The sequence below is a fragment of the Loxodonta africana genome, chromosome 14, assembly GCF_030014295.1.
Source record: "Loxodonta africana isolate mLoxAfr1 chromosome 14, mLoxAfr1.hap2, whole genome shotgun sequence".
Classification (NCBI taxonomy): domain Eukaryota; kingdom Metazoa; phylum Chordata; class Mammalia; order Proboscidea; family Elephantidae; genus Loxodonta; species Loxodonta africana.
The window spans coordinates 52,578,339-52,605,854 of record NC_087355.1 but is presented as its reverse complement, the minus strand read 5'-3'; the positions used below and the strand labels follow the sequence as shown (position 1 = coordinate 52,605,854).

The window sequence follows — 27,516 nt, the reverse complement described above, 5'->3', positions numbered from 1 at the left end:
CTTATGTTAGGTGCACTCTGTACTAGGGCGAATGTTTTTCTTGTAAGGTTCTAGTAACACCTGAAGTCCTTTAACTTCAGGTGGAGGAGAGGGAATCAGCATCAGAATCAGCACAAAGCTGATTGCCCTGAGGTGGAGGTCAGACATACTTTCACTCTCCTTTTTACCATTCTGACACCAGCTGTCTTCCCCATGGCACTCTCTACCTTTCTAGGGAGAGGGACTGCAGTGACATAGCAAAGACTGTGAATAAAGGAAGGGTGAAGTTATTGGGAGCAGTAATCTACACCTTCTTCCCTCTTAGGCATAATTATTTATGTTCTTACATATGCAAAATATACTCACTTTCTCTGTAAAACAGTCCCAAAGTCATATCTAACTGTAGCATTAGGCTCAAAATTCAGGATCTCGTTATCTATGTCAGGTCCAAATGTGGCTTCTCTTGACCCATGAACTGAAAAGGCAATTTATTTGCCCTTCCCGTACCCAACATACAAAGGGGCAAATGGGGCAGGGTAACTATGGTAGATAACTCCTTTTGAAAAGAAGGATGGGTAGTTCAAATGTTGCCTAAGCACAGAAAATATATCTTAATTTGAGAATCTTTTAGTGGTAGGAGAAGCTTGAGATGAGAAAAAATTTTTCTTTCCAATCCAGCTAGTCCCAGGAATTCTGAGTTCTCTCTATTCCTGCTCAGTTGTGTTAACAAATCCAGTTCTTTTCTGAGTTTATCTCTTTCTTGTAGTACCTTATCAACAACAACTAGCAGGATCTAGCTCATGCTGTCAACATTCCACCTAGGAAACCTTGCTGAAGGCTTTGAGTTCATTAGGTGTATTTTCTATCTTCCAAATTTTTGAAGGTAACAATTTTACCAAATGTTTTTCCATTAAAAAACATGAGTTGCCATTTTTCCAGCCTCCTATATTATTCCCATCAAAATAGTTTCTTTGCCATCCGTGACCTGTTACTAAAGCAAATATCATATTCTTTAGTTTTATACGACAGTATTCCACTTCTAGGTAATAACTATTTCCATCTCAGCCAATTATTCTATGGAACAAATAATCACAAAATACCAGTGGTATATTATAGCTTATTGGTTCTTTTTTCACCCGTGTGGCTGTAGGTCAACTAGGCTTGGTCGGGATTAAATCGAGACTATATGTTTAGATCAGGTCTATCCTGTATGTCTCTCATTCTTCTTGTAACAGCAGGCTACTGAGGGTATAAGTCTTCTCACAGCTATGTCAGAACTGCAAGAGGGGCAAGTGGAAGCACAAGACGTCTTTTAAGGCCTAAGCTCAGAACTTATTCACTTTTACTTCTGTACATATTCCATTGACCATTTAAGCCTCATAGGCAAACACAACTTCAAGTGAGGCAGAGACATATGTTCCACTGCTAGTGGGAACAACTACAAAATCACATGGCAGAGAAAAGGTGAAGAGTTTGGAGCATAACGCAATCTATTACAGTTATACTGGCTCAAAGGAAGGAGATCTGGGGGGTCTGTCTCTTAAGAAGACTTTCAAGTGATATTCTTGCTTTTAGCCCCAACATTAACTGCTACTTCCAGAAATACTTGGTGCTGCCAATTCCTGAGCCATTTGGGGGTTATGCAGTGTAAACCTGGTTGCTTCTTAACTTTCTCCACTACTGCCTTAAAATTCAATATTTTCAGGTTTGTTGAGTCAGTTAGCATTTGTCCATTCCTTTCCAGCTTCCCAAATATTGTTGCTTTTGTCTCTTTTCATATTTTCTTTGTTCTTGTAGGTTTATGCCTGTAATAAAATCTCTTTACTGTCATTTTAATAGGGTTTGGGAAGAGAGCAAGGCTAAATGCATGTTTTCAATCCATCATTGTTCCCCACCTGGGTCTTTCTTCATGTTTTCAATCCATCATTGTTCCCCACCTGGCTCTTCCTTGACACCTTAATGATCAGCCTCCTTTCCCTCTTCAGCTACTTTGGCTTTAATTATGTGCTGCTCAGGCCCCTTGTTGCCTGGAGACATCCAAGTAGATGAACTTTGATGAAGTGCCTGTGAGGTGATGATTCACCTTTCAGTAGGGATGGCCATTGGAACACAATGTCAGCTTCTGAATAAACACAAATAAATATGAAGAAATCATCAACTCCATATCACCTAATAATGGCAACGACATCACAATTTTTAAATGCGGAAACTGAGGCCCAGAGAAGTTAAGTAGGAGAGTCAGGATCTAACCACAGGCAGCCTAGCTCCAGAGTCTTTAAGGTAACTGCTGCACTGTACTCTAGGTGTTGTAGAATGGCCTCTATGGATACTTTTCATTCAATATGGCCCTTCCTTTCTAGGCTCTTCTTACTCTGGTGGTCCATTAAATGTTAATGTTCTCCAGAGTTTTCTCCCAGGCTCTAGTCTCTTCTCCCTTAACACCCTCTCCCAGAATAATCTCCACATAGCCATAGTTTTAATTACTATCTGTATGATATGCTAGTAACTTCCAAACCTGTGCCCAATCCACATTTCTTTCTTGGTGCCAAGAAGGGTTCAATCAACTGATTACTAAGTGTCTTCACTTTGATAGCTTGAAATCATCTCCAACTCCTCAGACCATAAGTTTTACTCAACAGTTTTACTTTTGTCCACTAAAGCCATTCCTTCTCAGTCTGGCAGTACCTTTCACCTAAGTGGGCAGGTGAGAAGCATGGATCATCCTTGAGTCTCCTTTTCACTCACCTCCCATATCCATTCAGTCTATCACTAAGTCCTGTTGATGTAGCCTCCAAAAGAGCTCAGCAATGTCTATGTCTTTTTATCTTCGGCCAATCCCCTAGATCAGGCCAGCATCATCTCTTATTTAGATTATTGCAACAACTTCCCCGAAACAGTCTCCTTGCCTCCAGTCTTGCAATGCTCTGGTCCTTATCTCACATTACAACCAATATGATCTTTCCAAGACATAAACCTAATCATGTTTTTCTGCTGAGAACTCTTCCAGGGTGTCCTAATAATCATAAGATAAAGGCCAACTCCTTATCTTGGTGTCCAGACTGATCATGACTTGACCAAATCCTGCTGCTTCAGACTCACTTCCCATCTCTTTTTTTAAATATCCTTTTCTACAGGCATAAGGAACTTCTTTCAGCCTTTCTATGCACTTCTCTCTCATCTCAGGACTTTTGCACATGAAGCTGTTGCTTTTTGCACAGAATAGTCTCAGTCCCTCACTTTCTATGCCCTCTGCCCTCTACCTACTCATCCTTCAATTATTAGCTTAAAGTGAGAACTTTTGGGGGGGAGACATCCTTTAACTTTCCTAGTCTTTATTAAGTGCCTTGTGTGTACCCTCTCTGGCACTTTCTATAATTTATCACAATTGCTTGTCTAATTGTCTGTCTCTCTGGCTATACTGTAAACCCTTTATGGACAGGAACCATGTAGTTCTAGCCCATTACTGTATCACCTGAGACTAGTACAATGCCTGGCACATAGTAGTAATGCAATAATTATTCACTGGATATCAAATGAATGTTTTATAAAAACTTTAATGATTATAAATTGCCCCACACTCAAAATAAGACCCCCAGAGTTCAATACTCTTTTGTCCCTAATGGATCTGAAGCAAAAAGTTAAACTGAAGACATAGCTTTGCTATTAGTTATTTAAAACATTGGGGCATAAAAGAAAATAAGAGGAAGACTCTCGTCCTCCTCTTTTCCAGAAATTTTGATGTTCTACTAACTTAGATCACTTGTACCCTTGGAGAAGAGATGAAGTGATGGGAAGACAACAGAGGGTGAGGTAGAAGAGGCACTGGAGGGCGTTTCCAAATGTTCTGTGCCCTCAGAAAAAGGGGAATTATGAGAACCGTTTCAAATTGAACAAAGGAAGAGACTGGCACGTACTTGGACTCACTCCATGCCTTTTCAAACACTAAATACTCCTCTGGCAGAAGACTGATTTGATGGGGATGAAGGAAGCCTGTGAAGCAGGGATCGAGGGTGGCATCTGTACTAACAGTAAGCATCATAAAACTTCTTGTTCTCCATGTAATATATTTATCAAAAGCAACATCATCTGTTTGCAGTAACAGACGATGCACTGTTGGAGGTGAAATGGCTTCACAATATCAGCACAAGGCTTTTTACTTAAACATGCCTACTTCACTCTGTTCTTCATACTTACTATAGTTTGATTTCCTTTGTAACAGGTTCTCCATCCATAAAACAGTCATTAAACAGAGTTGATGTTCTAAATGAGACCTCCTATTATTCTGTAAGGAGCCCTGGTGGTGCAACGGTTAAACACTCAGCTGCTAACCAAAAGGTCAGCGGTTTGAACCTACCAGCGGCTTTGAGGGAGAAAAACCTGGCAATCTGCTTCTATCAAGATTCAAGACTACAGCCTGGGAAGCTCTATGGGGCAGTTCTACTCTGTCCTATAGGGTCAGTATGAGTTGGAATTGACTCGATGGCACACAACAATAATTTTTGTCTTAATTCCTTTAGTTTTCCTTTGAATCATTTGTCATGGTTTATAAGGTTATTTGCATGATTATTTAGTATCTGCCTGTTCCCTACTTCAACCTCCCTCTACCCTCTTCCCCACCCCACACCACTGTAAGGTCCATGAGGGCAGAACTGTATCAAAAAGGGGTTGTGGGCAGCAGACTTCTCAGAGGGAACAGCCTGACTGGGACTGTCCTTGCATGAGTTGTCCAGTACATTGTCACCACTACTCTTAACCCAGTGGTGACCATCTTCCCATGTGAAGGATAATAATGTCAATGTTAGGCTGCTGGGAGGAACTGACTAAAGCTCACTGTTAGAGTGTACTAGTACAGGAAAGTTGCCCCCATCAATTTGATTCACCAAATGTACTTGGCTTTCGTGTCTCTTCTTACATGATGTATCCTCAGCTCCTTCCCCTAATCTGGGATTAGTTGGGACAGCTGCCATGACCTAGATGGTGTGCTCAGAGTCTGGCTCATGAGTTGATGTTGCTTTGCTTCTAATCAGAATAACCATACTCATTTGTCTTCATAAAGAGTAAATGACTCTGTCAATGAGGTTCCTGATAAAAGAAACAGGGCATGATGGTTTTTACTCATAACTGGCTCTGCAAAAGCTCCTGCAAATGGGAAATGAGTGTTTTCTGGCAGTTTGGATTATGTTGAAAGTTGAAGCTGTGAAAATAACAGCAACTGGCTATTGGGTGATGTTCTAGGATGGCACCCTTGATTGGGGCAGGGAGGCTGTTCTCTTTGAGTGCCCATTTGTCCCTGAGTGTGGGCTCTCTTCCTGCCACCTCCTTGAAGAACAGAGCCAGTGGACAACCTCAGAATATTTGTTCTCCATTGTATCCCCACAGATAAAAGGGCCAGGGATTCAGTAGATATTCTGGGGAGACAGATGACTCATTCAGGTGATGACAAACTTAATTCCCTCATGACTTGAGGTGTTGGTGTAAAAAAAAAAAAATGCTTTGACACTTATTGTTTTGGATTTTCATTATACACAAGGAAATATATCTTTTTCTAACTTGAAAGTGTTTGGCCTGTGCTGGTGATACATTAATGACTGTAAAAGAATTGATACTAAACAATGATTTATTTCAGAAACTGATGAATTTAAGCCTGAGATGTGCTTTCATTCAACGTTCTTTGTCAACTTGTCATCCCTACACCCTCATAAACATCTTTGCAGGTGCTTACACGTGACAAGCATGCCGCCAAATACCCATTATGAGCCCTTGTTTGTGATATTAGTTGGAAGGATGCAGATGTTATTTTTTGGAATCTGGTTCATAAGTTTGTATTGTTATAATCATAAATACTAGTTTATATAGATAGTGATTGAGTGACCAATTGAATTTCTGATAAAAGAGAAGCATGGACTACTTTTGGGGTTTAATATGTATTGTAACCTAGAGTACAGAGGAAAATTTATTCAGGAGAATTTCTCTGTTACATTTTTTGTTATTTGAGATTAGATTAAAATCTTAAATGCTTAGGTCTTGTTCCTCGGCATAAAGTTCGTGTATTAGTCAGGATTCTGTAGAAAAATGGAACCAATATATATATTCTGGGTATATAAGTATATATATAGAGAGAGAGAGACAGAGACAGAGAAATTTATTTTAAGGAACTTATGATCATGGGGCTGACAAGTCCGAAATCCTTGCGTAAGGCAACCGGCTGGAAACTCTGATGGGATTTCTATTTTACAGTCTTAAGGCAGAATTCCTTCTTCTCCTGGAAACCTCAGGGCTTTGCTCTTAAAGCCTTCAATTGCTTGAATCAGACCCATGCATTCACATTATGGAGGGTAATTACTTAAAGTTAACTGATTGTAAATGTGAATCACATCTATAAAATACCTTCACAGCAACATCTAAACTAGCTTTTGACCAAACAATTGGGTACTATAGCCTAGCCAAGTTGACACATAAAATTAGCCATCACAGTTGGTATTTCCTCTCTTTTCAAACATTCTTAATTTTATCTTAAAACATTCTATACTTTTGGTGGTGGGTTTTGTTAACTCAAGGTCCTGTTCGGAAGCAACTAAATCATCCTCATGTGTTCCCCTCTGCAGCAGGAGCAGATTTGGCTGTTCTGTGTGACGTGCCTTTAATTTAGAAACTGTTCTGCTTTGGTCTGTGTTTTTCATTCAGCAGCTGACCAGCTAACGTTCTGTGCAGTTTATCCAATATGTTGTGATGCTTTAAAATGAACTGTGTCCAAACCTAGAGCTTGTCTCATTCTAGGTTTGGATTGTCTGTTGGCTTAACAGCTGTGTTCATTGTACCATGTTTGCCCACTGGGTTTTCCAAACCAGCTGTGCCTGCTGCTGTTTGCATAGGCTCAGTGGGCAAAATAAAGCCTGTCGCTCTGAAGGTTAGGCAGATGCTGGGGCTCTATCCAGATTCAAATATCCAGTGCTAAAAATAATTATATTTTAACTGCTATTGTCATCATTTGCTGGGAACGGGTTGAGGTCATCTAAAATGGACGACTCTTTTGCTTGCACTCACATTTCCTCCGATGGATGATGGATTACTAATCATTAAATATCTCCACAAAAGGGTTCATTTCACAGCGTTTCTAGTCTATGGTCAGGAACTTCTCCTTGATATCCAGCTCAATCTCTTCCTATTGCTACCTAAGGGAACCAATTTTCCTTGGATCTTGGCCTCAATAATTACTTTTCTAAAAATATTTGAGATTCATTTTAACATGCCACATTCAGAACATTCTTTGTTACTCCTCCTCTTGAAGTTGCAAATGGAACAAACTCTGTTGTGCTCAGGATGTGAATAAGTGTTCAAAGAAGCACAGCTTCAACCCTGAAAAGAATATTAAGTGAGAAAAAGTAGCAATAAACACATGCAAACTGCCACTCTCCTAAAATACTCATCTTAAGCATTAAGTCAGCTCTCAGAGAATCTGGTCTGCCTTTTGTGAGGTGATGGGGAAAGCAGCCACTGGCTTTGAGATAGACTGAACAAGGATAACATCAAAGGAGCCCTCGTGGCACCGTGGTTAGGCACTTGGCTGTTAACTGAAAGATTTGTGGTTTGAACCCACCAGCCACTCCAAGGGAGAAAGATACAGCAGTCTGCTTCCATAAAAACGACAGCCTTGGAATCCTTATGGGACAGTTCTGTTCTGTCTTATAGGTTACCATGAGTTGGAATTAACTAGGCGGCAATGGCTTTTTTTTTTTTTTTGGATTTTAGAATCAAGTCAAAGGAGCTCTGGTGGTGCAATGGTTAGGTGCTTGTCTGCTAACTGGAAGGTCGGTGTTTTGAATCTACCAGCCACCCCACAGGAGAAAAGACCTGGCGTCTGCTCCTCTAAAGATTACAGCCTAGGAAACCCTACGGGGAAGTTCTACTTGTAGGGTCACTATGAGTTAGAGTTGATTAGACGGCACCCGACAACAGGATCATATCAAAGAGTCCTGGTAGTACATCAGTTAAGTGCTTGGGTGCTATGTACATGGTGGCCAAAAAAAAAAAAAAGCAAACGAAACAATATCCAGATGCTTTCCAAAACTAACTACGTAAATCTGGGCATCATGTTTTTGTTTATCTGTCTACCAGTTCCCCCAGTAGATTCTAACGTGTGGCCAAGGTTGAGAACCACTGGTCTAGAGTAGGTTTATGTTAAAAATCTACATCATATAGTGTTTAGGGCTCAAATTACTGTACAGTCAGCTAAAATCCCAAGTCTCTTCCACATGATCTGCTGCAGAACTTTTGCCATCTGCAGATGTGATTAACAATGGCTTCTGTCTTCTCATACATGATAAGCTGTTAAATGAACCTAACCAAGGAGTGCTGTAACACTGTAATAGAGACTTTATCCAGGAACCCAGTACTCTTTGGGCCCTGCCTTTTAACAGCCAGGAATTATTTCATTTCTTCATTCATTTCGCAAATATTTAATGATTGCCTACTATAAGCTAGTCTCTGCATCAGTTAATACCAAAAACCAAACTTGTTGCCATTGAATCGATTCCGACTCCTAACAACCCCACAGCACAGAGAAGAACTGCCTCATAGGGTTTCTGAGAAGCAGCTGGTAGAGTCAAATTGTCGACCTTTTGATTTACAGCCAAGTTCTTAACCACTACACCACCAGAGCTCCGCATCAGTCAATGGAGGGATGCAAATAAGGTGGTCAAGTCAGGCATGGTTCCTGCCTTCATGAAGTTAACATTCTTGTGAGGAGATAAATAATAGACAGGTAAATGCACCAGAAAAAGAATTAGATTTATATGGTGAGTGTGATACAGGGAAACGAAATGCTATAATAGAGAATGTGGGGAAGGGCAGCTGGAGATGTGGTCCCACAACCATGGATGAGCCCAAAGTCCTCAGTTGTCCACAGGACATAATGAAAGGCTTAGACAAGATGTTTCTGAAATCCGGAGACACCGAATCTGACATATTCTCCTGCCCTAGCTATGATTTGGCACAACTTGCTCTTGATGAACCCCTACTGCTTCTCTCAGAGGAGCTGTGGTGGTGCAATGGTTAAGCACTCAGCTGATAAACAAAAGGATGATGGTTTGAACTCACCCAGCAGCTCCATGGGAGAAAGACCTGGCTATCTGCTTCTGTAAAGATTAAAAGCCAAGAAAACCCTATAAGGCAGTTCTACTCTGTCACATGGTGTCGCTGTGAGTCAGAATCAACAGCTGCTTCTCTCACCCTTTCCAAAAGTACCCATAAACCTTCTGCTTAACAACCCATCCTAAAGCTTATTGAACTCAGTGAGCAATTGTTTCAAGACTCCATCATTTTCCCTTTTGAAAATCAAAACATTTGACTTATCAGACTTCTGGTAATATGATGAATTAGTAGTATTTGTTTTGTATATTATATATAATTGCATATGTGTGTGTATAGCCCTGGTGGTACGGTGGTTAAGAGCTCAGCTGCTAACCAAAAGGTTGGCAGTTCAAATCTACCAGCCGCTCCTTGGAAGCCCTATGGGGCAGTTCCACTCTGTCCTATAGGGTCCCTATTAGTTGAAATGAACTCGACAGCAAAAGGTTTGATTTTTTTTGTTTGTTTATATGTGTGTGCATATATATTTGAAAAGGTGTGTGTGTGTGTGTATGATCCATTGCATATACATATATATGTGTATTTGAAGACCCATGTTAAATACTTTATGTGCAATATTGCATTTAACCTTTATAATACTCTTATGAGGCATACACTGTTACTTCCATTTAAGGATGGGGAGGAGCCCTGGTGGTGCAGTGGTTAAGAGCTGGCTGCTAACCAAAAAGTCAGCAGTTCGAATCCATCACCTGCTCCTTGGAAACACAATGGGGCAATTCTACTCTGTCCTGTAGAGTTGCTGTGAGTCAAAATCAACTAGATGGCAATGGGCTCTTGATTTTTGGTTAAGGATGGCGAAGCCATAGTTGAGATGGATTATATCTCACTGTGGTTACGTAGTAGTTACTCCAGTGAAGTCACTGAAGTTTGAACCCAGCCACTCTGACTCAGAGCCATAACTCCTAACAATTAAGTTCTACAATACCTAGTAACAGCCCTGTTCTCAATGATGGAAAATATTGTGAAGCACAGATCAAAATTGTCACTTTAGGACAGGCAGACAGTGTGACCCAACTTAGTCTTGTTATTTCTAATCATTTCTTAATAACCCTGAACAAGCAAAGAAATAATAATAAAAGTTTGCAAATGGCAAAAAAAAAAAAAAAAAAAAAATACAGGAAGTAACTGAATCTATGAAAATGCCTTAATGATGATAATGACCTATGGTATATCCTCAGCCTGTTCTGAGCATAGGGACATGACCCCACAGATCCATGGTAATCCCCTGGTGATTACCAGGTCTGTCTGGGCTTGCCAAAGGGCTGGGCCATCCTGTATTGAAGATTGAAGCAAATAATTAACTCTTGCCAGGTCCTTATTCATTCAAAGAACAGAGTATAACGTGCAACAGATGCCATTATTGAGCACCTTGTTAAACCTAAGATCCATCTATGTTTGAATCTGATTGCGATGCCTACATAGAGAGAGAAGACATGTTTTCAATATCATAGAAGGAAAACTTTATTTCTGTACCCTGATGTCAGATGAAAAATTCTACTGTAATTGAGTGCCAGGTCTTTGGTTAGCTGCCAATAAACATTCAATGAATTAATGAAGGGTTAGGAAAAGGGAGTGTAATGATAGTGAATGAAGCCCTTTTCCGGTTTTGGTGACCGATGGACAGTGCTTTACATAGATTCAGTGCTCTATTTTTTCAATGTTAGAGAAATTCACAGATCCAGATTCATTGAAAGGAAAGTTCATCTTAATTGATGAGATATCTGAAATACAAACTCATTTTAATACGGTGTCTTAAAGTTTCTGTAAACAGAAACTAATTGCATACAAACTAGTGGCAAGCAATGCTAGATAGGTTGTTTCCCTGAATCCCTTCAATGACTTAGATAATGATTATTTTAAATTAATTCTCTTTATTTGTAAATAGGAGTTTCTAAAAGCTCTAAGTAGCTTAACATTTTTCCTTATCCCTATTCTAGTTGACAGAAAAATTTGCTTAGCAAATTCTTTCTTCTTAGTAGGAAAACAAACTGCCAGTTCTGTCCAAACAACTAGAAATTATGATGTAATTAATGAGATTTGTAATAATTAAATTTAGTGTGCTTGTCAACATATAACACACAGTCACATTGCATTAAAAAACCTAGCAGAGACGAACTAACATTATGGAATGCCTACCACTGGTGAAGTACCTTTCATTTGATATTGTCATTTGATTTTCATGACAATTTCATGTGGCAGATAATATTACCGACACCAAAACTGAGATTCAGAGAAGTTATATAATGCACAGCAAGTAAGGGCAGTGACTGATAGGATGCTGTTATTGTGTGCTGTCAAGGTGATTCTAACTCATAGTGACCCCATATGACGGAGCAGAATTGTCCCATACGGTTTCTGAGGCTGTATGTAAGTCTTTATGGAAATAGACTGCCACATCTTTCTCCTCCAGAACAGCTGGTGGGTTTAAACTGCTGATCTTTGAGTTAGCAGCCAAACGCTTAACCACTGCACCACCATGGCCCCTTCATAGGGTTTTCTTGGCTTATGGAAGCAGATCTCTAGGTCTTTCTCTCACAGAGCCACTGGGTGGGTTTTCTGTTGTGGACTTTAAACTCTTTAGTTTTATACTAGATCAATCATAATTTTATCTACCCACTTTGTTTCATGAAAAGAACATTTAAGGCTATACTTCAACTCAACTTTCATTTTTTTGTTTATTGCAATTAAGTTATGATATTATTATAATCAACTCCTGCAGTCTGAAAGGGATCAAACATGCAATCAGGATGCATTGATAATTACTAGTGATTGGAATGTGAAAGTTGGAAGCAAAGAAGGATCAGTAGTTTTAAAATATGGCGTTGGTAATAGAAATGATGCTGGAGATTGCATAACAGAATTTTACAAGATCGGCAACCTATTAATTGGAAATATCTTTTTTCAACAACATAAATGGTGACTGTACACAGGGACCTCACCAGATGGAATACACAGGAATCACATCAAATCACATCTGTGAAAAGAGATGATGGAGAATCTCAAATTATCTGTCAGAACAAGGCCAGGAGCTGACTACAAAACTGACCAAAAATTGCTTGTATGCAAATTCAAGTTGAAGTGGAAGAAAATTAAAACAAGTCCACGAGAGCCAAAGTACAACCTTGAGTATATCCCACCTGAATTTAGAGACTATCTCAAGAATAGATTGGACACTAATGACTGAAGACCAAACAAGTCGTGGAATGACATCAACAACATCATACATGAAGAAAGCAAAAAGTCATTAAAAAGATAGGAAAGAAAGAAAAGACCAAAATGAATGTCAGAAGAGACTCTGAAACTTGCACTTGAATGTAGAGCAGCTAAAGTGAAAGGAAAAAATGATGAAATAAAAGAGCTAAACAGAAGATTTCAAAGGGTTGCTTGAGAAGACAAAATAAAGTATCATAGAGAAATGTACAAAGACCGGGAATTAGGAAACCAAAATGGAAAAACACGCTCAGCATTTCTCAAGCTGAAGAAACAATTCAAGCCTCAAGTTGCAATATTGAAGGATTCTGTGGATAAAATATTGAATGATGCCAGAAGCATCAAAAGAAGATGGAAGGAATACAGAGCCACTGTACCAAAAAAAAAACAAAAAAAACAAAAAAAAACTGGTCAATGATCAATCATTTTTACAGGTCAGCATATGATCAAGAGCCAATGGTATGGAAGGAAGAAATCCAAGCTGCACTGAAGGCATTGGTGAAAAACAAGGCTCCAGGAATTGACGAAATACCAATTGAGATGTTTCAACAAACAATACAGTGCTGGAGGTGCTTACTCATCTATGCCAAAAAATTTGGAAGATGACTACCTGGCCAACCAACTGGAAGAGATCCATATTTGTGCCCATCACAAAGAAACTTGACCCAACCAAATGGGGAAATTATCAGACAATATCATTAATATCACACACAAGTAAAATTTTGCTGAAGATTGTTCAAAAGTAGCTGGAGCAGTACATTGACAGGGAACTGCCAGAAATTCAAGCTGGATTCCAAAGAGGTTGTGGAACCAGAGATATCATTGCTGATGTCATATAGATCATAGCTAAAAGCAGAAAATACCAGAAAGATGTTTACCTGTGTTTCATTGACCATGCAAAGGCATTGGACTGTGTGGATCATAACAAATTATGGATAACATTGTGAAGAATGGGAATTCCAGAACACTTAATTGTGCTCATGAGGAACCTATACATAAATCAAGAGGCAGTTGTTTGAACAGAAAGGGGGGATACTGCATGGTTTAAAGTCAGGAAAGGTGTGCATCAGGGTTGTATCCTTTCACCATACTTATTCAATCTGTATGCTGAGCACGTCATCTGAGAAACTGGACTATATGATGAAGAACAGGGCATCAGGATTGGAGGAAGGCTCATTAACAACCTACATTATACAGATGACACAACTTTGCTTGCTGAGAACGAAGAGTACTTAAAGCACTTACTGATGAAGATCAAAAACCACAGCCTTCAGTATGGATTACACCTCAACATAAAGAAAACAAAAATCCTCACAACTGGACCAATAAGCAACATCACGCTAAACGGAGAAAAGATTGAAGTTGTCAAGGATTTCCTTTTACTTGGATCCACAATCAATACCATGGAAGCAGCAGTCAAGAAATCAAATGACATATTGCATTGGGCAAATTTGCTGCAAAAGACCTTTTTTTAAAGTGTTAAAAAGCATCGATGTCACTTTGAGGACTAAAGAGCACCTGACAGAAGCCAGGGTATTTTCAATTGCCTCATATGCATGCAAAAGCTGGATAATGAATAACGAAGACCACAGAAGAATTGATGCATTTAAATTATGGTGTTGGTGAAGAATATTGAATATACCATGGACTGCTAGAAGGATGAACAAATCTGTCTTGGAAGGAGTACAGCCAGAATGTTCCTTAGAAGCGAGGATGGTGAGGCTTTGTCTTACGTACTTTGGACATTTTATCAGCAAGGATCAGTCTCTGGAGGAGGACATCATGCTTGGTAAAGTAGAGGGTCAGCAAAAAAGAGATGGATTGACACAGTGGCTGCAACAGTGGGCTCAAACAATGATTGCAAGGATGGCGCAAGACTGGGCAGTATTTTGTCCTGATGGCACCTAACACAACATTGTGTAAATGAAATATTATCCCCCTTGTCAGTGTTGAGGGAATATTTGCTAAATTTGTGGATGACCCTGCAAACTGGGTCTTTGGAGTATTCCTCTGTCTCCTATTTCAACATTATGTCTTAGTTGTCTGAAATTCTTTACCTATTTCTCTTTTTTTGCCTTATAATAGTCACATTTGTCTAATTATTATTAATATTGCCTTTGTTATTGAATCTACTTCCTTGTCTTAAATTTCTCTAACTTTTCTCACTTTTTTCTCTAGTTCTTCTGCTTTCAGATCTCCTTGATTCTTCTTATGGTCTTTAATTTGAAACTTTAAGTTTTTTTTAATACATAGTATCTTCCTTTAAAGATGTTTTTTCTCATTTCCAGCCAGTTTGACCCACTGTTCCTGTGGTAATATTTCCATTTATTTTACCTTTGTCTAAGTCTGAGGAGGATGGCGAAAGTTGATCCCTATCTTCTCATCGTGTCTTTAAATCTTATTTCTTCATTTTCATGTCAGTTTGTAAAGTCTATTTTTGTCTTCAAAGTTTAAAAACTTGACAAGTGGGCATGGCTCTCATTCCCTTCTCAACCAAGATGCTTGAAAGTCTGAAAACACTGCATCCCTTTCTTCACTTCCATTTACTTTAAGCCCTTTGAAATCTGGTTTTTACTCTCATAATCTAATAAAATTGCTCTGAGAAAAATTCACACGTCTTTTTTTTGTCCCTTTTAGTTTTTATGTTACTGTACTTCCTCCTTCTTGAAGCTCTCTACCCCCTTGGATTCCATGATCCCATTTTCTCTAGGTTTTATATCTGCCACTCTTTTTCTTTTCCAAGTAAGTTGTGGGCTTTTCTTCCCTGCCTTCTCTTTAACCATTACTCTTCTCCAGGGCCCTGTTCTTGCTTCTCTGTTCTTCTCACTATGCATAATCTCCTTAGGGGAGAACCCTGTCACATTCTTTGAACTACTCCTCATGACCGTGTGCTATTTCCTGTACCTTGGTTGTGTTCCTTTCTAAACTCCCTTTCTTACTCATCCTTCAAAACTCATCTTAATTGCTACCTCCTCTGGGAAGGTTTTCTTCAGTCCTCACTTTCGCCTCCACTATGCCCCCAGAGTATACTTGTTGACTTTGTTATCATACGTCACATTGTACTGTAATGAAATTATCTGTAATCTCCTTACAGGCAGCAACTATGACTATCTTTGTATGCCCTAATGCCTAGTACACAGCTCAAGACCTTTCTCTGAGCTTCTCTCTGAATGAGATGCACTTCTATTCATTATCTAGCTGAGGTTGTATTTCAGCTCAAGGGGAAAAAAATGAAATTATACTCTAGATCACATTTTCTCATGTTAACTTTCTATGGTATCTCTTCTCTGGTATGCTTATCATTTGCAAACAAAATCCCTTTAATCCACTTCCTAGCTCTATCAGAGTCACTGTCATAAATATATTACATGGTCTAGCTGTGTCTTGATTTCAACCATCAACAATATGTTGATGACCCTCGAATTCTTTTCCGTAGCCCCTACTGCTGTCCTAAACTCCTAATTCATGTTTTCTTCAACATCGGGATGACATTGTTTCCCTATATCCTACTCCTTGCATGCAAACACCCAGGACATGTCATTCAGGTTGATAAGCAAACACCTAGGACATGTCTTTTAGAGAAATCTCGAATCTCTAACTTGGTGGAGGGGAATGAAGTTGGGTTGTAGTGAGGTCAGCATAGAAAAGAACTTGCAGGGTGAAAAAGTAGCTGTATGAGTTTCCTATTGCTGCTATAACAAATTGCCACAAGCTTAGGTACTTAAAAGAACAGAAATTTATTCTCTTACAGTTCTGGAAGCCAGAAGTCTGAAATCAGTTTCACTGGGCTCAAGTCAAGGTGTGAGCAGGGCTGGTTCCTTCTGAAAGCTCTAGGGGAAGATACATGTTCTTGCCTTCTTCAGATTCTAGAGATTGCCAGCATTCCTTGGCTCCTGGTTATATCACTCGAATCTCTCCTTCCATTGTCACACTACCTTCTCCCCTGACTCTTTGACTTCTAATTCCCTCTTAAGAGTAGTATGTTATTACATGAGACCCACCCAGATAACCCAGAATAATGTCCCCATCTCAAAGCCCTTAAAATAATCACATCCGCAATATCCCTTTTGCTATAAGATAGCATTTGTGAATTCCAAAGATTAGAATGTGCACGTATTTAGGGAGGCATTATTCAGCCTACCACAGTTGCTCTGGGTCAGAGTGGACATATAAACAAAATTAGCTCTACTTTTAGAGGAAAGAGATCCAAAATCTTTGATTTTTAGCAGGTGTTAGGGTATATGCGTGTGTGTGTGTGTATGTATATGTACAAGGGAAGAAAACTATTGCTATTGATGCTGTTTAGAGGTAATGGAATATTAATAATGTGAAGGGAAAAATATTTTAAATACTTTTTGTGTAAAAGTAAAAAGCTTTAGTGTCATTGATTTATGCCTAAATACCTTACAGCAAAATAATATTCTCAATTAACCATTAGATTATCGTCATTTATGAGTTGTCTTTTTACAATATGCTCAGGTGTCTGTCTGCTCCCCATTTTAACCAAGCAGGGAGGCATTAGCGTTCAGTAGCTCAAGGAGCTTTCCTTTTAGTGGGGATGTGAGACTGAACTTGAGGACTTAAAGCAAAGAAAGGGAGACGTTTATAGTTTGTTTTTTTTTTTTTTTCCCCCTTATATCCCTTTTCTTTAAAGGGAGCTGTGGTTAAAGGAAATTTCTGGTTAAGGAAAAATAAATGGGAAGAAAGTCCTTCATTTGAGAAGCTCCTGTGAGCCATGTAAGAAGCATGCACATTCAAGAAGTTCTGCTGGACAAGGCAAATGAAATTAAAAGGGTCATTGGAAAATGTTTTACTTTGGATTCCCCCAGAAGCAAATTCTGAGACAGGGACCTGGGTAGGCATCTAGGGATATGACCATGTTAGGGTCTTTGAAAGCGTACAGAATGTCTCCCAGAATTGCCTATATGGAGGCCTGAAGGTAGGGGCATTGATCCATCAGGTTCAAGTCTCCATGGGTGAGGACGGTTCCCAGGGCCTTTTCTCCCCTGAGCTTCCTGTCTGCACCTGGCACTGTGGTCCCTCCCTGCAGCATTGGAGAAGGCCTGGGGCAGAAAGGGGAAGATTCTCAGGGTCACAACTGAGAGGGCACTGCCAGTGCTAGAGGAGTCTGCACTCACCTGGACCAGCCCTCCAGGGTTTCTGTAGATGACAGCAGAGCATAGCAGGATGTGACCCAGGGTGTGAAAAACAAGAGCTATGGAATAAAAAAAAAAATCAAATGGTAGTTAATGTGGCAAGGAGGGCCTTCTGAGGTTATCTGTTTATCAAGGGAAATATGTCAAGTGTTCCTAATAGAACTGGCCTGGGCTATAAGTGAAACAGATTGGGATCGTGCCCTAAGCTGCCAGTTAATACATTGCCACCTCCCCAAGTCTCTGTTCCCTCATATGTAGAATGAGAACAACAATATCTACATTTTAGGACTGCTATGTGGAGTTTTTTTTTTATGTGGAGTACCTGGGTGGTACAAATAGTTAGCAAGCTCGACTGCTAACTGGAAGGTTGGAGGTTTTAATCCACCCACAGTCACCTCAGAAGAAAACCCTATGGAGCACAGTTCTACTCTGACACACACGGGGTCACCATGAGTCTGAATTGACTCCTCTGTAACTGGATAAGTCCATCTCCAGCTCTGTACCCTTGCCACTGAGATCTGTAGTTCTGGTTTCAAGTGCTTGAGGTAGCCTGCTTGATGTCCCTTATCTTGTGTGTCTGACCAAGTTGCTGTGTGGTCTCAGCTCTGCAGGCATAACTCCTAGGGCCTTCCTTGTTATCCTGGACAGTAATGCCCAAGGCGGCTGTATGTGGACAGAGAAGAGAAGTTGTCAAGACTGTGGTCTGTGGAATTAAATGCCACTTGTTAGAATGTGAACTTGGGCACATTATTTAACTTCTTTAAGCCTTGATGTGCCCATCTTCGAAATGGCATAGGAACTCATGGAGATGGTTCTGATGAGTAAATTGGATAGCTCATATAAAGAGCTTAGCTAAGTACCTGTGCATGGTTAATATTAAATAAAAATTTATTATTACGTGGCCTTCCAAACCACGTTCTTCTTTTAATCTGTCTCTGTGGTGAGTAGAAAGCTTTGGTTGTAATGAATAGAAATAAACTGAGACTGTTGGAGCCAGAAATAAAAAAAAAGCTTATTGGAAGGACATTAATAGTTTAAGGAACTAAGGAAAGCTGACCAAATAGGCCTTGGGGAAGACAGGAACTAGAGAAATTCAGGGTTGCAGAACTGTGAACCATTTTTCCAAGGGGCTGCCGTTGATGACTCAGCTGCCAAGGGCTCTCGTTCTGTCACTTGGAGATTCGAATGTCCAAGAGAGAAAATCAGGTACCTAGCTTTGGTTTGGGCCCTCCCCTGCGGTCAGAGGAGCAGAAGAGTAGGGCTGGTGGCCCTACCAAAGCCTCGTGGAGCCAAGGAGGACAGTTCTAAGAGGACAGGACTCTAGGCAGAGAAAACAACCTGTGTTCCACAGCCCCATTGCTAGGTGTTCCTAGAGTGCTGCCAAGTAAATTCTCTGGACTGACCTGTTAAATTCTTCTTTGTCAAAATTTAATTGCCTTCTTTCACAACCCAACATTTCCTCCAGGAAGTTTTCCCATATTTCCAGATTATCATTCACTCTTCTGAAAGACTTCCATAATGTTTATTCACTCATACATTCACTGAGTCAACAAATAGTTGTCAGGCTCTGTTCTGGGGACTGGTTTACCTCAATGAACCAAAGAAAGCCCATGCCCTCAAGCTGTTTGTTCCTAGTGGAACAGACAGACAACAAAAAACAAACAAATAAATATATACCATCAAGTGGCCGTGGCACTTACGATTAAGTGCTACTGAGAAAAACCATCGAAAAGGGAAAGGAGTGTGGAGTGTGGGAAGCTATTGCTCAGACAGGTTATTCATGTTTACATGGTTATGCCATTTCACTGATCATATTTTGATTACTTTGTTTACTTATCTGTTATAAATGACTAGATGACTTTCCCCTTCTAGAAGTAAGCACCTTAAGAATGAAGTCATATCATCCATTTCTAGCCCTAGCCCCTGGTCATGGTAGGTTGTTGAATGAATAAATAAATACACTGCTTATAGTATGGCTAATGGATGATTGCATTTTTCTGCTTGTGAGTCAGCCAGTCACCATCACAAGCAGGACACTTCAGTTTGGGCTGTAACCTTTGGCATCCCCAGTGGCCTGTGCAGAAGGGAGAAATCCATCTGGGGCTCTGCCCTCCTGGGTACTCAGTAAATGTTGTTGGCTAACTGTCTAAATGAGGCATTTGTTTAACCTCCATTTTGTCTATCTCTTCTCTGGAATCCAGTTGGTTTCTTTGTGTTCTTATTGCTTTTACCTTGTTATAACATGCTTTCTGAATCTAAGACCAACCTGAGAAAGAAGTGAGAAAAATATTCACTTCTTACAACTTAAGACACAGAATTATGCCATCCGAATGAATTGTAGCACCTAAAGGAACTTCAGGAGAACACCTAGGCCAAGTGAGTTTCTGCTCTGGGTAACAGTGGGAATAACAGTGATCCTTAAAAGGAAGCTCGAATCCTATTAAAACCACTCCCTTAGTGATTAATGTCCATATTTAGTAATTTTTTTTTTTTTTAGTGATTAATGTCCATATTTAGTAAAGTGGCAAGAACTAGATTATCATTTAAGTGCTCAATCTAAAAGCAGAAAACAAGACAATGGAATGCTTTAAAATATTACTAAATATTTGTGTGAAATAGAGCAGTGTTAAGTACATGGTGTTCAGAAGTGGACTCCACCTTAGCAGGAATCATGACTTTTCACGTAGACTGATGAATGGGTTGCTGTTTACACATCCCTCGGTTCCAACAGTAAACAGTGTTTACAAATGGCAGCTGTGTTGTAAGTATATTTAGCTTATGCTAAGTGCCCCTGAGAGGATGAATGTCATCTATTTCCAGTGTAATTGTGTTTGGGAGCATTATACATTTTTTTCCAGATGAAGAAATATTAAATCTTTTTCATGTCCTAGGGAAGGTTACGGTTGGGTTATGAAGTCCAAATTGTCAAACTGTATAAATCAAATTAAAATTAAATGTAAAGAGTTATTGATTCTATTTAAAAGCACTTGTAAGAATATATTGCTTGCTGAAAATGCCATGCTTTTGGCAAAAAATTAGATGCCACAACCAACAAACTTAAAACTATTTCATTCACCGTTAGCATGAATGGATAGTACAGCTGATAGGATGCTTAGAAATAGCAGTTAAATGGCTTTGGTAACTAGCCTGTATCTTCCTATAATATTTAAAACTTCTCAAAATAGATTTCTATCTCTATGTTTTCTGAAATTCCTATCTTCATGAGTGCATAAACCTTGAAATTTGTGTATGCAAACCAAAATTTATAAAGTAACTATTTTAAGCATTATCACCATTACAAACGGATTCACTTCAGGTATCTGAAAAAAACAAAATTGGACAGCTCTATTTACTGATTTGTTCATAAACTATAAACCTTCTGACAGAGATCTTAAAGAAAAAGTAAGGATCAGCTTGAAGTAGAAGTGGAGTGATTACACTCCTTTCCAGATACAGAGACCTAGTGATGAGAAGTGATTTCTCCTTGGTCACCCTGCTGCTAGCCAGTGGCCAGACTTGCTAATTTCCACTCTTGTTCTTTCTATCATATCACCTTGCCTCCCTGAAATGATTATCTAAATTAGCCAGATAGGTATGTAATCTACAAAATTTCTCTTTATGTGTGTTTCCATGAAAACAGTTATTGTGTAAAGTGTGTACTCTGTTGATTATTTATACCTGCATTTTTGTGTGTTCATTTTCTACCCATCCCACCTCCATCATTTTCTCATCAATCTCTGAGAATAAATATGTAAGCTAATAGGGTGCGTTTCAGTATACTTCTGTGAGGAGATCAGTGAAACTGGTCCAATAGCATAGAGAATAGAGAGAGCTTTAACACCTTCTTGTGCAATGTCTTCTTTTCCTGGTCTCGCCCAACTGTTGTGGATACCGCCAACTAGCTTGGTCTTTAATTGTCTGTCTAGTTTGATACTAGAGAAAGCCATCAGGGCCCTAGAACAGTCAGCTCAGTAATTGCTCCTTTATTCACCATGCCATTTTAACCAAGAACCTGTTTTTTTCAGTAAAACCTGGAAGTCCGAAACAGAGTTAACTCCATATATAACCCAGAAAAACCCAGTGCCCTCAAGTCGATTCTGACGCATATATATGTATTTTTAAAAAATGTAAGATACTGTGAATTCACTTTGATTTGATTCCATATCTTAACAATGAGAAACCTTAGAATGTCACTTTTCAAGTTGTAATATGTTTGTATGTCAGAAAGCAACTATGAGAGAAAGGAAAATATATGAAAACCACTTCACAGATTTTGTTTTTCAGTTACAAAAATCATGTTTGAAAACTTCAGAAGGATTGATTTCATTAAGCCAGAACCTTATATATTACCTATGTTTTAAAATATACAAGTTATTGTGAATAAGAAAAAAATTAAGACTTGGTCTTAGAACAGAATTTTTAGCTTGCTGGAACAGAAAATCAAACAGTAGCTATCATTTGTGGAGCATACAGAGTTTCAATAACTTTCCCAAAGTCCTTACACTGAAATATATTGCCTCTGTTCTATGTTTGGAAACCCTGGTGGCTAGTGGTTAAGAGCTATGGCTGCTAACCAAAAGGCCGGCAGTTTGAATCCACCAGGCGCTCCTTAGAAACAGTATGGGGCAGTTCTACTCTGTCCTATAGGGTCGCTATGAGTCGAAATCGACTCGACAGCGACGGGTTTGGTTTTTATATTCAAAGAGATGAATTTACTGACTCTTTTAGTAAAGTTCCTGGTTGCGCTTTGACTGTAGTCAGTTCTCTGTTAAATGCTTGGAGGAATACGAGTCCTTGGTGTACTGACAGCAATGCATATTGCGATAATTGGTACATCATTGAATACCCTGAAATCAGTAGTTATTTTTTTCTAACATTTCAGTTGCTATAGGTTTTCTTCCTGAATTATTAACAATTGATTTTTTTTAAATAAAAAGGGAAGGGTATTTAGAAACCTAAACAATTGCACATTTCTTAGTATTTTATTCTTAATAAAAGTGACACTCTGAATTTAAGAATTCAGTGGTATATGTTTTTGTTTGCTTGTTTGTTTTTAACAAATTTCCTGGAGGGCTTTGACCCTCTTGATAGTTTTGAAACTATATTAGATAGACTAACTAGATTGTCTAGCCTGGTGCTCCCAGAGATAGTAAAATGTACTTTTTATCAAAGGGAGGTTATAAAGTAGTTATGATGATGTACGCAAAATCTAAGAGACTTTCCCCTGCCTCATTAGCGATAGGATCCAATAGATCATGCGCCCTCTTCCTCCAAGTCTCCATCAGACATGCTTCTGACACTCTCCTGCCCTATGAATCTAGCCCCTATATTATCTCCATTTATTGACCTATTTTTATTGTTATTTTTTATTGTTGCATTACAGGGACTGTGTCTGCTAATTCTTTTTTAAGTGTCCCTATATCTTTTTTTTTTTTTTTTTTAATGTATTTGTTACACCAGGAAGGAGGCTCAGTTGGTGCTTGCTGGGAACTTAAAAATGAAGGCCCTGGTGCTTGAGTTTCCCTTCACTTTAATCCTGTGTCCTCTTCCAAGAACTTTATAAGTATCAACAGGAAGTCAATCCTTGTCTGCCATTTTATCAGCCTTTGCCACGTGGAGTTGCCAGGAGTCAGAATCGACTCGACTGCAAGTGGTTTGGTTTTTGGTTTTGGCCTCTTTTTTTCTAGGGGAGTCCTTTCTGCCAAGCCTTATTCCTTACCCTAACCTGCACTCTCTTTTAAAAAAAAAACCCTGTTGAAAATTAAACCCAAGTCATGGGATGCCTCACAGTGCCCTCTCCACTAAAATAAAATAAAAAATAGATGGGGATAAATGACCCCAAAGCAAATGGTCCTGTAAGATATTTACATTCAGCATTGTTATTTTGCTTCTTTTCTTTTAGATTATCTCAACTTTGGTCTCTTGGAACCACCTACTAAGGACAATCATAAAGTAAGAGCATATTTTTAATTTTCTTCTCAATCGAGCTGTAAATGGAATTTTGGGCTTTGTTCAATTGTATCCACAGAAGATAGTTTCATTCAAATATTCTATCAATAAATAGTAGCATTAATGAACACTGGAATTTCCTATATAGGAAAAGATATTAAACCCCCTCTTTAAAACTTATGGAAAGGACAAATGATAGAAATGGAGTAAATAAAGCACTGCTTATCATTCTTGAATATTACTTGCAGCGTAATAAAGTATATTTGCAACCACTGAGTGGAGTGGTTCTTATATGCCATCTTTCTCCCCGGCAGCTGCCAAAGCTCTCTCAAGGGCTGCATTCCAACAGTCTCCTCCGTCATGTTTAATTGCCCAAGAGGTATATAGTTACTTCTAGCAAAGAGTTTGGCATATAATGGGTACATAATAGATATTTGTTAGAGAATGTGAATGGATGGATTCCCCCCATTGCCATCGAGTCAATTCCGACTCATAGTGACCCTATAGGACAGAGTAGAACTGTCCCATAGAGTTTCCAAGGAGCACCTGGTGGATTTGAACTGCAGACCTTTTGGTTAACAGATGTAGTAGCTCTTAACCACTACGCCACCAGGGTTTCCATGGATGGATTAATTAATTGACTAATTTGATAATTTTTCCATTCTAAAATTTCTTTCTTTTTTAAAACAATACATTATTGTGTTTTAGGTAAAAGAAACCCTGGTGGCGTAGTGGTTAAATGCTACAGCTGCTAGCCAAAGGGTTGGCAGTTCGAATCCGCCAGGCGCTCCTTGGAAACTCTATGGGGCAGTTCTACTCTGTCCTATAGGGTCGCTATGAGTCGGAATCAACTTGACGGCACTGGGTTTGGTTTTTGGGTTTGATACACAGCAAATTAGGTTTCCATTTAACAGGTTTTATACAAATTGTTCCATGACATTGGTAACAATTTTTATAATGTGTTAGCATTCTCATTATTTCCGTTCTATTTGTCTGTTTCCTTTGATCTAGCTTCCCTTCCCTTCCTTGCCTTCTCATCTTTGTTTTTGGGTAACTGTTGACCGTTTGGTCTCATATAGTTAATTGTTTAAGGGAGCACGTTATTCACGAATGATATTGTTTATTTTATAAGCCAATCTATATTTGGCTGAAAGGTGATCTGCAGAAATATCTTCAATTCCGAGTTCAAAGAGTATCTTAGGATAGTAGTCTCAGGGGTTCCTCTAGTCTCTATTGGTCTAGTAGGCCTGGACTTTTTTTTAGGAATTTGGGTTTTGTTCTACATCTTCCTCCCATTCCATCCAGGACCTTCTATTGTGTGCCTGGTCAGAACTGCCGGTAGTGGTGGCAAGGCACCATCTAGATCTTCGGGTCTTAGGTTAGAAGGGTTTGTGGCTTGTGTGGGATGTTAGTAGTATGGACTAGTTTCTTCTTTGAGCCTTTGATTTCTTTCACTCTCTTTTGCTCTATTTGAGTAGAGACCAGTAATTGTATCTTAAATGGCCTCTTACAAACTTTTAAGACCCCGGATGCTACTCACCAAACTAGGTTGTAGAACATTATCTTAGTGAACTACGTTATGCCAGTTGACTAAGTTGCCCCTGAGACTATGGTCCTAGGCCTTTTGACCCAGTAAACCAATCCTGTGAGTTGTTTCGATGTGTCAGGAAGCCTCCATAACTGTGCCACGTATGTGGTTTGTTATATATGTGGATGTATATACAGCACACACAAACATGTGTATATGCATGCTTATAGGTACACCTATACATGCACATGCATTTATTTGCATATGCCTTCCTATACACATGTATGCATCCATGTCTCCCTACATAACCACACACGTATTTTTTGGTTGTTTTTACTGTTGTTGCAAAATTGCACATGTCATAGCATTTACTGAAATTGTCCCTTTTTCTTGTGTACTTCTTAGTATCTTTATTTACCTTGGTCAAGTTGTGCTGACTTCACCCATATTTGGGATTGCCTTTCCCATTACCGAAAGTAACAAATGTCTACTATCTAGAGAGTGATTCCCCCCGCCCCCTTCGCCTCCCATGCCTGGTAACCACCAAAGAACTTCGCTATCTGTGTGTATATCTGTTCTTGATTTTTTATAATAGTGGGACCATACAATATTTGTCTTTTCGAGATTGACTCATTTCACTCAGCATAATATTGTCCTCCAGATTCATCCATGTTATGAGATATTTCGTGGACTCCTCATTATTTGTTATTGTTGTGTAATATTGTGTTTTTACGCAAGTAACAGGTGCTTTCTGCTTTTGTTTGCTGGCCACGCCCTCTCCATGCAAGGTATTTTCATAAGCATCCTGTCTTAATTTTTTTTACAGCAACATGTGGAAGAGGATTGGCATGGCAGTGCTTGTGAGGGTGACTTGAGGGGGTGGGGGAAGGGCATGGTTGGCAAAAAAAACATGGAAGATGCACATTATTTACATAAAAATACAGTATTCCATTCTATGTATGTACCACAATTTGTTTATCCATTCATCTGTTGATGGCACTTAGATTGTTTTCATCTTTTTGCCATTGTGAATAATGCTGCAGTGAACATGGGTATACATATGTCTGTTCGTGTCACTGCTCTTGTGTCTCTAGGATATATACCTAGGAGTGGGATTGCTGGACCATAAGGCATTTCTAGTTCTAGCTTTTTGAGGAAGTGCCATACTATTTTCCATATGGTTGTACCATTTTACAGTCCCACCAGCAATGTATAAGAGTTCCAACCACCCCACAACCTTGACAGCACTTGTTTTCTGCTGTTTTGATCATTGTCATTTTTGCAGGGGTGAGATGGTATCTAATTGTACTTTTGATTTGCATCTCTCTAATGGCTGATGGGAAACCCTGGTGGTATAGTGGTTAAGAGCTATGGCTGCTAACCAAAAGGTTGGCAGTTCAAATCCACCAGTTGCTCCTTGGAAACAGTATGGGGTAGTTCTACTCTGTCCTATAGGACTCGAAGGCAACGGGCTTGTTTTTTTTTTTTTTTTTATGGCTGATGATGGGGCCCTGGGGTGGGGGATTCAGTGGTTAAGTGTTTGGATGCTAGCCAAAATGCCAGCAGTTCAAATCCACCAGCCACTCCTTGGAAACCCTATGGGGCAGTTCTACTCTGTCCTATACAGTCACTATGAGTCGGAATTGACTCAATGGCAATGGGTACAGGTAATGGCTAATGAATGATACCATCTTTTCATGTATTTGTTGGCTGCTTGAATGCCCTCTTTGGTGAAGGGTCCGTTCATGTCCTTTGTGCACTTTTTTATTGCATTGTCTCTTTGTTGTTGAGTTGTTGAAGTTTTGTATAAATTTTAGAGATTACTCACTTGTCAGATATGTTATTGCCAAAGATTTTTTCCCAGTCTGTAGGTACTCTTGGTAAAGTCTTTTGATGGACATAAGTATTTAATTTTTAGGAGGTTCAGTTATTTATTTTCTCTTGTTCGTGCATTTTTAGTTTTGTTTGATAGATTTTTTATGCCAAGAATTAGGTCCCCTAGTTTTGACCCTATGTTATCTTTAGCTTTATACTTTTAGCTTTAACATTTAGGTCTTTGATCCATTTTGAGTTAGTTTTTGTGCATGGTCTGAGGTATGTATCCTGACTCATTTTTCTGCATATGGATAGTCAATTTTGCCAGCACCATTTGTTAAAGAGACTGTTTCTTCCCCTATTGAATGGCCCTTGACCCTTTGTCAAATATCAGCTGCGCTGGGTTCTCGATTCTGTTCCGTTGGTCCATATGTCGCTCATTGAATCAGTCCAAGGCTGTTTTGATTACCATGGTTATATAATAAGTTTTGAGGTCGGGAAGTGTAAGGCCTCCTACTTTGTTCTTTTTCTTCAATATTGCTTTAGCTATTCAGGGCCTCTTTCCTTTCCATATAAAGTTGGAGATTAGTTTTTCCATTTCATTAAAGAATGTTGTTGGGATTTGGAACGAGATTGAATTCTATCTATAGATCAGTTTTGGTAGTATTGACATTTTCACAATGTTACATTTTCCAATCCATGAGCATGGAATATTTTTCCGCTTATATAGAT

At 39.2% G+C, this 27,516-nt stretch overlaps 1 protein-coding gene across 2 annotated transcripts in view; it reads left to right on the top strand.

The window, feature by feature from the left end:
• The window catches only part of NCALD (neurocalcin delta), a 317,609-nt gene that overhangs the window by 77,952 nt on the left and 212,141 nt on the right, over positions 1-27,516 (top strand). For both annotated transcript variants that reach the window (XM_023545925.2, XM_023545923.2), the window contains exon 2: positions 23,395-23,444. The gene's annotated coding sequence lies outside the window, so the exon portion shown is untranslated. The remainder of the gene's footprint in view (positions 1-23,394; positions 23,445-27,516) is intronic.